The sequence below is a fragment of the Prionailurus viverrinus genome, chromosome F2 (assembly GCF_022837055.1).
Source record: "Prionailurus viverrinus isolate Anna chromosome F2, UM_Priviv_1.0, whole genome shotgun sequence".
NCBI lineage: Eukaryota > Metazoa > Chordata > Mammalia > Carnivora > Felidae > Prionailurus > Prionailurus viverrinus.
Window position 1 is genome coordinate 26,324,248 of NC_062578.1, and position 12,547 is coordinate 26,336,794.

The 12,547-nt window shown below is 37.2% G+C and overlaps 1 long non-coding RNA gene across 1 annotated transcript; it reads right to left on the reverse strand.

Annotated features, from left to right (window-relative positions):
* Positions 1-4,937: 4,937 nt before the first annotated feature.
* LOC125156569 (uncharacterized) lies at positions 4,938-12,290 on the reverse strand. The gene is made up of 3 exons (XR_007148674.1): positions 12,167-12,290; positions 11,565-11,618; positions 4,938-5,022 (listed from the first exon to the last, which is right to left on the reverse strand). It is a non-coding gene; the product is annotated as an uncharacterized LOC125156569 (long non-coding RNA).
* Between the last annotated feature and the right edge of the window lie 257 nt (positions 12,291-12,547).

The following is a 12,547-nucleotide window of genomic DNA, read 5'->3' on the forward strand; positions in this document are numbered from 1 at the left end:
CTCTAAAGGAGCGTTACAAGAAAGATTTTTTTTTTTTTTTTAAATAACTTTTCTGTGAAACAGGCATTACTCAGGATGAAACATGGACAAAAGAACGTTTATTAACGGATTTTAATAGTGTTCAAATTCATCTTTGCATTCAAGGTGTACAGTTTAACATCATTTATACCGGCAATATTTATTGTCTTCCATACACTAAGGAGATCTCAGGAAAAAAAAACAGTCCTAAGGAGGAGGATGTTGATGGTTTCCTGAATTAGTTAAAACAAAGACAAAAAAGTCCTTTCTACCACATAAACCAACAGTACAGATGAGCTAGAGTAGGAGCTACAAGTTCACAGGGTATGCAGCTCACTTAGGCATAGGAGGGGAGGTTTTTCTAGAGCTGCAGTTGGCCAATGTAGTTGCTCCCAGCCACCTGAAATGCGGGTAGGTCGAATGGAGGTCTGTGTAAAATGCACCCGGGATTTCTAGGTTCTAGTATGAAAAGGAAAGGATGCAAACGGTTTCAGTTTGTGCTGATTACATGTTGAAATGAGAATGTGTTGTGAAAATTTAAAATTACATATGTTCCCTGTGTTATATTTATGTTGAATGGTGCTGTTCTGGAGGATAAGAAAATCTTTTTCAAGAAGACCAAGGCTTTCATTTAGCACCTGTGAAGGAAGACAACCATGTTGTACTTCTCAGGTAGACCAGCAGATACACTGTGCTTCATTGAATTTTTATGGAAATGGGAAAAACATACCCCCCCGCCCCCATGATATAGATGACATGTTCAGAGCAGGTTCTAATTCATGGAACTTTATGTATGTCACGTGAACATCGCATGAGCTGTTAATAATAAATATATGTACCAAGCTATCAAGATACTTGAATTATATTTACTGAATCTGATTAAGGATATAAAACTGTAGAACATGTAAGATTTTTGTTGAAAATGTTTAAGCTCCAATTTGTATCATTTAACCTCTAGATATAGTATACCTCTTTAATTTGCCAGGGAGCTAGTAAGCTGAGGTTTCAGGGAAGCTTTATTTCCCACTTTCTATACTTTCTTTAAAAATGTATTTGTTTTTCATTCATTTATTTACCAGAATCCTGCTGGGGGCCAGGAGTTTTGCTAAGCAGTTTTCATATAAAGGTGAACACCCAGACATGGCCCTTACTTTCTTGGAGCTAATGAGTACCAATTCAGAGACAGTGAAAAATTAGGTAACCCAGGCATAGTGTATTTGGCATGTAAGTGTTTTACCTCTGTAAATTCAGCATGTTAATTGTTTAAACCTAGAATTTATAAATCCCTGCCAACATGTTAATGAAAAGTCTTATTAGGATTTGGCTATGGGCTTAAAATGTATTAGTAAAAAATCAAAGTATAATGAATTCATCCATTAATTATGAGAACTTAAGAAAAAAATAGAATATTTCTTTAAATATAAAAAGATGAAAAGAATTATAATATCATCTTATTTATGACTTTCTTCTAGCCTTTCAGGAACTTTTAGGTTCTAAGGAATTTAATAATAGAAATGTAAAGGAGACATTGATTTATGCCCCTAACAGTTTAAAATTGCTGACTTTAAAAAGTTAAATCCATTTTAGCATATTACATAGTTCTTAAATCAATATTTTTGAGTCTTTTAAGAAAAAGTTAAGCATGGATCTTATGTTTACTACTGCTGCTGTAACAATTGCCACAAAGTTAGCAGCTCAAAACCACACCAATGTATGGTCAAACAGTTCTGTAGTCACAGGTCCATCTCAGATTTCACTGGGCCAAAATCAGTTTATCCACAGGTCTGTGTTTCTTCCTATAAGGTATAGGGAAGAATTTGGTGTTTTGTTCATTCAGGTTGGCCGAATTCAGTTCCTTGCTGTGGTAGGTTCCTGGTTCATTGCTGGCTGTCAGCTGAGGACATGTTCTCAGCTTCTGTAAGCCATCCGTGTTCTTTGGGTTGTGGTCATTTCTCTCCCTCTTCAAAGCCAGCACTGCTGGTTTGGAAGCCTCTCCTCCTGCTGATTTCTGTTACCTTTTCTTACGTTGCTCTCTCTCTCTAATTGCCATCTTTTAAGAATCTAATTAGATTGGGCTACCTAGATAATCTTGGATAATCTCTCCATCTCAAGGTCCATAACCTTAATCACAGCTGGCAAGTCCGTTTTGCCATTGTTTGGTGGCATATTTATAGGTTCCAGGGATTAGGGCATGGACATTTTGGGGGCCATTATTCTGCCTACTGCAGGTCTTAACTGGGGCCATGCAGTACATACAGCATTACTTACCAGTATTCTCAGCATTTAGGATTGAATAATGTTTATAATAACAGGTAAATTTTATGGGATGTGTAATATGTTCTAGGCACTACTCTAAACCTTTTCTGCATTTACTCATTTAGGGCTCAGAAATGCCCTAGGAGACATGCACTATTATTATCCCCATTTTTAGATAGGAAAACAGTTGTGGAGTGAGGAAGTCACTTGTGTAATGTCTCATCTCACAGCTGTTAAGTGGTGAAATGAGGATTTGAACTTACACAGTCTGGTCCAGAGCCTCTTTGTGCTTTGAACCACAACATAGTAAAAATAATTTCTGGATGTCTGCATTTACTAAACATGCTTAGTGATATAATAATGAGTGCAGGATTTCATGTCACAATGTCTGGATTCAAATTCTACCCTACTGGTTACTGGATGACTCTGGACAAGTTACTCAACCTCTGTGCATCTCACTTAACAATAAACTGAATTAATAATAATGCTTGAGAATTAAATGAGGCCCTATATGTGAAATACTTAGAACAGCACCTCCACATAATAAGCTATTGCTAGCTATAATTATTGGTGACGATTTAACTTCTTTTTTTTTTTTAAGTGTATTTATTTGAGAGAGGGGATGTGTGCACCATGCACATGCACATGAATGACCGAGAGGCAAAGAGAAAGAGGGGGGGAGGGCGTGGAGAGAGATAATCCTAAGCAGGCTCCACACTGTCAGCACAGAGCCCCATGCAGGGCTCAATCTAACAAACTATAAGATAATGACATGAGCCTAAATCAAGAGTCAGATGCTGAACCCACTGAGCCACCCAGGAGCCCTGACAATTTCAACCTAAAAAACAGTAGTTCACTGTAACAAGAAATGTTTCCTTTAGGTAACTTGAATCTCTTTATGAAATGCAATTTTTTAAATTTCATTAAAGTAAAAAAAAAAATTATAATTAAACGTTTTCTTTTAATATACCTCTGTGCTATCTCCTTTCTCAGCCACTGATTTCTCCCCACTCCAATCTAGATTGCATCTTTCTAGCACTGTTATTTTCTGGCGTTATCTGATTGTACACTTTAAACACTTTGTCCAGACTCTGCTTGCCCAGGTTAATGTCCAAATGACTTAGAAAGGCAGCAGACACAAACTTGAAATTTTCCCTCTTGCCATTCCTCTGCCTACTACTTACACAGCCATCATTGCTAACTTCTCGCTGTTCTCTTTTGCTATTATTTCTCAAGGGAGGCCTGTGGCATATCCTGGGCCCCTGGCCATAAGGTCTTCTAATACCACTCCAAACCTCACCCTGTCTTCTAATAATCTCTGCTGCCATTGCGGTAATTCAAGCCCTCATCATCTCTGCACTTTAAGTCATCTCCCAGCAGATCTGTGGCTTCCAGCCCTACCTCCCTTCAGGCTTACTACTCTCTTCCCTACTCACTTAGAGTCATCTTTCTAAAGTACTCAACTCCACGTGTTACTCTGTTGCTCTCCTTCAAACCCTTCAGTGTCTCCCGCATACCCCTGTTCCTGCAAATATTATTCCTTTTTCTATGTCTCTTAACACCAGTTCGGTGCTTCTACTGTAGTATTTAAGGTATCACAATTGTTTATTTAAGCACTTTACTTCTAAATCATGAAACTCATTGACAGGGAATAGGAGATGGTTTTGCTTGAATGAATATATTATATTATTTTGTCATTATCTATTTACATGTCTATCTCTTGTCACTAAACTGTGAGTTCTTGAAGGGGAGGCTCATTGTTTTATCTATTTCTTTAGAGGAGGTGGTTAGTAATTGTTGAATGGATACAAAGGGAAAAGAATTCAGAAAACATACAATTGAAAAATTCTGCCTAAGCCTAAAACAGTGTATAAAGCAACTTACTGGGAATATATAAGGTTATAATTTTAGAAGAAACAAAACTGGTGGTTAAAACATGGACTCTGGAGCCAGAGTCCCTAGCTTTGATTTGTGGCTCTACCACTTACTCCCTATATACTCTTGGGCACCTAGTGAACCCTGTATCTTCTTGGTAAAACAGGGATGGCAATAGTAACCATCTCTTGGGGTTAGAAGATCAATGATTTAATGTTTCTAAAGTGTCTATAATAGTGTCTACCACATAGTAAATATTCTAGAAATGTTTGCAGAATAAATACAATAGTTTATATTCTCACTGATTTTGATAATAGCTAATCTCTTTATAATACAGTGATTAAAAAAAAAGTAGGCTCCCCCCACCAAAAAAAAAAAGTAGCCCAGAGTTTTGTGATTGTGATGTTTAGAGATTTTTTAACTTTCAATGATTTTTAATATCTTACCTTATAGAATGACCATATATATTCATTAACCATTTAGAGATCACTGTGTATGATTCCTCTCATGAACACTTCACATATTTTCTCTTTGTATTATTTTTCTATGACCTTGTATAATGTAACAAACTATCACAAACTCATGCCTTAAAATAATATATTTATTATCTTATGGTTCAGTAGATCCAAAATCCAACACTTATCTCACCAGGCTAAGATCAAGTTGTCAGCAGAACTGCATTCCTTTCTTGAGACTCTCAGATAGAGAGTCTTTTTCTTGTCTTTTCCAGCTAGTAAGGGAGTGTCCTCATTCATTAGTTAGTGGTCCTTTTTCTCCATCTTCAAAGCCACCAGTGTTGTATCTCTGACCAATCTGCAGTCGAACCTCTTTCTCTGACTGCAGACAGGGAAGTCTCTCTGCTTTTAAGGATTTCTGTGGTAAGAATTAGGTCCACATGGATAATCTGGGGCAATCTCCCATCTCAAGGTCTTTAATTACATTTGCAAAGTCCTGTGTTTTGCCATGTAATTTATTCACAGGTTCTGGGGGCAGGGGTTCAGGTAAAGGCATTTTTAGGGAACCATTATTCTGCCTACCATACCCTTGTACTGTAAAATGAATTACCGCTAAAGGGTATATAGGTTGTACTTTCTGAAAACGGAGACAGTATTAACTAAAAGTGAGCACTTGTGTTGGTATCATTTATCATTTATTCCTCCGTGGTTGGTGAGAGCCATATCTGCTTAGCAGAGTTTTAAGGTACTGCGGTATCACTGATCAATGTCCTTGTTTTCAAGGACTTTTATTTAGTAAGTAAACTCATATATTTGAATATCTGCTAGAGGCTAAGCACTCTATAATGCATTTCAGATACATTAGTCCCATTTAATTTCCACAGTAACTTTATAACACATGGTAGGCAACCTTAAGATGACCCTTGATGATCCCCACCACTAGCATTCATGACCTTGGGTAATCTGTTTCTTTGAATGTGGGCTGGACCTGTGGACTTTCAATAAATGAGAGCTCTCAATAAATGGAGCAGGACGATGGCAATAAGATATTATTTTGGGGATTAGGTTACAGAAGACAGTGAGTTCTGTCTTGCTTATAGGCTGTTTCCCTTTCACCAGCTTGTTTTGATGAATAAAGCTACAGTGTGGTGGTATATTGCCTGATATAGTGAGGCTAACATGTTGAGGAACCAAGGGTGCCCTCCAGCCAATAGGCAGGAAGTAACCAGGGCCTTTGGTCCAATAGCATGTGAGTAACTGAATTCTACTAAGAACCAGAGCATAAATTTAGAAGTGGACCTTCTTTAATTGAGCCTGGAGATGACAGCAACCCCAGTGAACACTTTGATTGCAGGCTGGTGCGATGGGCCCGAGCCAGAGAGCACTGCTACACCATCCCCAGATTCCTGACCTGGGGAGCTTATGTGATAAGAAATATTTATTTAAGCCATTAAGTTTTGGGGTAATTTGTTATGCATCAATACATAACTGTACTAAGATATTAATACTGTTTTAGTACAGATGCGGAAAAAAGAATTGACGTGATAAGGCAACTTTGTAGGTCTCCCTGTTGTTAATGAAAGCTCTTTTTACCACAAATAATGATGATGATAACATTAAAGTTAGAATATTGGTAGTAACTTACATTTATTGAGTACTCACTAGATGTTAGGTACATCTAGTGTGCCTAAAATAATTTTTTGTATGTCTTCTTACATTATTACATCAACTCTATGAGATAGGTACTATGATTATCTCATTTTATAACTAATGAGATTGGAGCATGGAGGGGTTAAAGGACATCCCAAGATCCCCAGTTAACATTTTGGTAGAATGTGAACCCAGGTCATATGACTCTAGAATTTTCACTCTTAACCACGGTACTACAGATCCTCAACTTCCAATAGAGATCTGTCCTGATAAAAACATTGTAAGTTTCAATTATCCCAAGTCAAAGATGCATTTAATACATGTAACCTACCAAACATCATAGCTTTGCCTAGCCTGCCTTAAATGTGTCCAGCCCACAGTTAGGCAAAATCATCCAACACAAAGTCTGTTTTATAATGAAGTATGGAGGCACCTGGGTGGCTCAGTCAATTAAGCCTCCAACTTCAGCTCAGGTCATGATCTAGCGGTTGGTGGGTTTGAGCCCCGCGTCGGGCTCTGCTGACAGCTCGGAGCCTGGAACCTGCTTCAGATTCTGTGTCTCCCTCTCTCTCTCTGCCCCTCCCCTACTCGTGCTCTATCTCTCTCTGCCTCTCAAAAATAAATAAATGTAAACAAAAAATTTAAAATGAAGTATGGATATCTCATATAATTTATTGAATACTGTATTGAAAGTGAACAACAGAATGGTTGGGTGGGTGTAGAATGGTCACAGATGTGTTGGCTGTTTACCCTCGTGATTGCCTGACTGACTGGGAGCTGTGACTCACTGCTGCTGCCCAGCTTCATGAAAGAGGATTGTACTTTAGGTCACCAGCCCAGGGAAACATCCAAATTCAAAATTCGAAGTATGGTTTCTACTGAATGTCTAATGCTGTCCCACCATCATGAAGTCAAAACTTGTAAGTTTAAACTGTTGTGAGTCAGGGACTGTTTATAAATTATTCCTCCAAGATCTGTGTTATAAGGCAAAAGGCTATGGATGTAGCAGGAAGAGAGGGAAGGGCTCCAAGGGTTTATCAGCAGTGAGGTTAATCCTGATCAGGGTGCTAGGAAACACTAGGCTGCTGGGGAGCCATCTGATCTGACTCCTGTAGGCTGGGTAGGATTTAGGCTTGTGGCTGTTAGAGGAAGGAGTATATCAGCTGAGCAAAAGAGGTGGAAAAGCATGAGACAGATGAGAAAACACCACCGGAGTGTCTAGAGCTGAGGCAGGATGAGGAGTAGTGGGAGATACATTAGAAAGGTAATTTGGAGCCTGCTTACAGTTATGTACAAGATTATGAATATTTTCTGTAAAAAAATGATTCTTGAGGTTTTTGACTAGTAGTTGAAATCAACTACACTTTAAACTATACAACCGAACTATTATAGAGATAATATGCTGGTGAGTTTGAAATCCAGAGAATCTGATTGGATTGTATGAAAATAGGAAATTTAGTTCCAATGAAATGAAAAAAAAATAGGAATGCACACAGAACATTTTGGGTGATTAAATTTCTTAACACATTCAAATATGTGTTCAGTTTGTATTTGGTTTCAGTAAAACTGCATGAATATCAACATTTGCAAACCTTTTTATTTCCTTGTAAAAATAAAACTGTTAGTGGTTACATTCAAAGCACGTTAAGTATTTCACTAAAAATAGAGCACATAGAAATAAAAAAAAAAAAAAAAAGAGGGTCATTATGATTGTGTTTTCAATTACCTGGGAGTGGACCTGAAAAACAGTACCATGGAAGAAAGTCATATAAAACACGGCTGAAAATATTATTCTCTCTTTTTCTCAAAACATCATTCAAGTTCACTAGATGGAAATCTAATTTTGTGAGATGTCTGTACTGTTCAAATTTGTTTATAGTGTGAGCTTTCAATTTAGACAATTTATCATTACTTGGAGAGAAACTTTTTCTCTTAAGCCAGATTGAGTTTCCTTTCCAGGGAATAGATGAATCCAGGAAAAATGTTTCCATAGCTCATACCTAGCCAAAAGCAGTGGCCATGGAGGAACGGACTGCTCATTGAATAATGACAAAAGGAAAATATGTGTTCTCTTTCCACATAGTCTCTTGGTGTCCTTGACATGTCTCAGAACTCTCCAATCCATAGATTCAAGAAGATTATATTTTGATTCTTAAATTTTGGGGTTGAACTTCTGTTTCACAACAGTATTAAGCAGGTGATTGCAAATATGAAAAGCATAGAGAGACCTGGCTTTGATTTGTCTCTGACAGTTGTGTGACCTTTGGATGGTCTCTTAACTGTCATGAGTCTCAGTTTCTTAATCTCTCATCCGTTTGACATGTCCTCTAAGATTTCTTTTTGTTTTAATGGATTAGGATTCAGAAGGACAATTCTGTATGCCTGCAGTTTCAAGCCAGTTCTACACTTAAACATGTAGGCCTCTATGCTGCTCCGTGTATTTTTTGAAGCCATCTTTTCTATGTCTGCAAATTTTCTGCAATAACATAATTACATCCATAAGAGAGGCTAAGTCCTAAATTCTTAGCCTAGTCCCAATTTGGCTCCTCTTGTTATTTTTGATCTCATAATTTAGGAGAGGATACTCCCTCTACCTCTCAGGCAGACAAATTCTATACCAGCCCTAGAGGAATAAGCTTGAAGTCATTTCCTTGTAAAATCTCTCCCTTTTCTTCATCTATTTGAGTATTTGTACTGTATATCTTACTCCTATAACAGAGGAAGTCAGTAAAAGAAAAAAATATGGCAATAATTCAACCTGACACCATTAAACTCTGCAACCTCAGCATCTAGTATATCGTCTATCCCCAGCCCAACTCCCAACCCTGGAGGATTTCAGTGACTCTTAGAGTCAGGGAACTTCTTCAAAAAGAAGCCTTGGAAACCATGATAAGGTGTTCCAAACAAGAACTGTTCACTCTTTACATTAGAGGTTCAGGACCAGTCTGCAGTCAATATTCTTATATACCTCAAAAATGTAGGAAGTAGAATGAAGATTTATATAGGTGCATGGGGATTTCACATGATTTCTAAACAGTCTGGGAAGCATCCAGAAGTCCTGATTCTCTTGGGTTTCTGAACTTGTGCATTGTTTCTCCAGTGACTCATTTTAGAAGGATCTAATAACTAAACATTGCTCCTGATTATCTCTGGGTCACAGAAATCCCCCGAAAGTTGGATAAGGCAGTGCTGTCAGGTGAAAAGAGCTGGCTTGGAGTTAAGGAGACTTGATCTCTTGTATCCACCATCACTCTTGAGCTGAATGCCCTTGGGAAAATGATAGAACTCCCAAGGGCCTCAGTACCGCATGTGAAAATGAAAAGCATGGGCTGGATAAATTTTGAGAACCTTTCTAGTTCTAATTTGTATGCCATTCTAAACGTCAGCTGCCACATGCCTCTAGACACTTTGGATTAGACCCAGATACCGAGGTGAGTGAATGTCAAAGGGTGGTGTGCTTAGGTAGGCTTTGACATTATCCAGAGTTATAGAAACCCAGCTTTAATCCACTTTGATTCCACAAACTTCTGAGGAGAAAAGTAGCCCTGAGAATTGGCAAGCGAGTTAGGCCTGCTATTGCTATACCATTTTTAAGTGTTTTGTTTTATAATATTCGAGTTACAGAGATTTAATAACTTCAAAGTGTTCTTTTCAGCCATTATTACAGAAAGATAGCATAAAATCTATGATTTCTGTATTTACTCCTTTCAAATTCTGTCATTTTAAAATTATCTTTGTTAGAAAATCTTAAAATTCACTTATCCAATGATAATGAAATGAGAATTTTACAGCTTATCTGATGCAATATTAATCACTTTGGAAGGTTTTAAACACTTAAGAGAAAGTGCTTGCCCTTAGGTAGCTTGTATACTAGGAGAGGAGAAAAGCACAAAGAAAAATATGAACAACAGCAAAAGAATCAAAATGTCTGGCACATTTTGCAGGAGAATGGAATTAACTTAAAAGGGAAAATGCATGCTTTGTTTTTTTTAAATAAAATAATTGTGTGAATACTTTGTTAAAGATTATTTTACTTAGTAATCAGGTTGAAATGTTTCTTTTCCCAGCATGCAACTCTCTCTTTTAAGATAAATGTTGCAGTGGTATTTTTAATTATTGAGGCTGGGCACTTATTTCCTTCTTACATTCACATATTTCCAAAGGGATTTGGAACATGGAAGAGTTTCATAGCTGTTTAGAGAAATGAGAACTTAGGTCTCTCTAATTACAAACATTACTTCCCAGTTCTAGCTAAATTCAGGCTCTATTCTCTGTAGTACTGAACCTTCCAAGTTGTGTTACTTCAATATAATATATGATCCGTGTGTGCTGGAACATCCAAACATTGGGGAGTCTCTAGGATACATCAAGGCCAGTGTGTTTCAGCTAGCTTTGTCGTGAGTTATTTTTTTCTGTGTGGTTAGTGAATTACCAAATAAACACTTAACTTAAAATTTCATAAATTTCTCCTCATCCCCAAGTAATTGTAGCTTAGACACAATGCAGCAGTAATGCATCTGGTTATCTATAGACTGGCTACTTGAAGCAGTGTCTGAGCACTACTCATAAGCTTAAGATGACCAGATACATTTCGGGGTAATCATCATGGATTTCTGCTCACCTATCAAAATCTTATACCATATCCATGTATGTGTATGTAGTATTAATGAAGGAAAATGTTTCTAATGTGTAATTTTTAAAAATAATGCTAACGTATATAATACAGTACTAATTTATAAAGTATAGACGGCTCATAGTTCTCCTTAAGGTTAGGCTATTTCCCTCTATTTTGTGAAATAATGACTAATATTTATGTAGTACCAATTATCTGCCAGACAGTATTCTAAATGTTTTACCTATATTAGCTCACTTAATATTTCTAACTGTATATAGTAGGCATTATTATAATCATAATCCCATTTTACAGATAAAAATAATGAGGCACAGACAGATAAGTAAATTGCCCCAGATCATAAGGGCAATAGGTCAGAATTTGCACTTGCTTTCTCAGCTCTGGCATGTGTGTTCTTAATTACTATGACATGCTTCCTCCCAGCAAATCAGCCTGCACATCAGTTCCCCTCATTTTGAGGGCTGGAGCCGCATTCTGGGACCTGAGCAGCCACAACCTGTTTTTCACTTAATCAGTCAATAATAAATAAGTGAGGTAGGAGAAGTCAAATAACTAGCTGCTGGCCAGGGCTGGCTACATAATTTGCAGAAGTAACTTCAAATTGAAAATTTGGAGCCTCCTATTAAAACAGTAAGGAAAAAAGTATCATTAAAGCTACTAAAATATGAAGCCTTTACCTTTCCTTCATGGTCTCTCTTGTCATGGTATTTTTTAATTTGCCATTCAGTGTTCTAAGTAAAAGAAAATTAAAAGTTTAAAATACTAGCATGAATTTTGCCATTCATCTTTGTATTGTGCAATATCTCTTTTAAATGCAAATATAAGAACATTTGATTTGTATGTGGAATCACCAAAATTGTACTTGAATATCTTTTTTTTTAGCTTGTATTTGAATATCTCCTTTTTTCCTTATCAGAACAGTGAAAAATACACAAAACTAACTCAACTGTTTTTATTTTACTTCTTGATACACACACATTTTACCAACACTTTCCACCTCTGGCTCCCTGGAGAGTAAGGAAGGACTAAAAAGAGAAGGGAATATGGGTTGTCCTGCTTTTCCTTTCCTTCTCTGTCGTAATTTTAAATGTAAAATAGTTTACTAATACAGGAAACTGATATGAGTAAGAAAGAATATAAAGTTTCTTGGTTGTTCACATTTCTTAAGACACCATTGTTTTCTTTCTGTGTTTGAAGCAATTCTGGTTTGAACAGAAAGCATAGCCACTTGCGTCTATTGGTGTCCTTGCTTACTCAGTTGTAGACATAACATACTTACTGTGCACTTAATTTGAGCCTCTTGAAACTTTAACTTATTGTGGGCACACTGGAATCCTGTGCTCGTGGACCTTATGAGCATACATCTAAATTGGGAGGGAGGAAAGAAAACAGGGTGACATGCATTTGCTTTATCTCTTCTGCTCACATGTACCATTGTCTCACTGGACTTTACTTACAAATCACAAGTTCCAATATGAAATCATTGAGAATTTCATGATGCAAATAGCAGAGCCCTTCTGAGTGCAGGGCTCTGCACAGGTCACATAGATTGAAGCTGGACTGAACTGAAATTATTTTTCCAGTCAACCACAAACATCTCAAACATTGTACTAAAGACAGAAGTCATTGGCCAAAAGAGTGAGGTATGGCCACAGGTGAC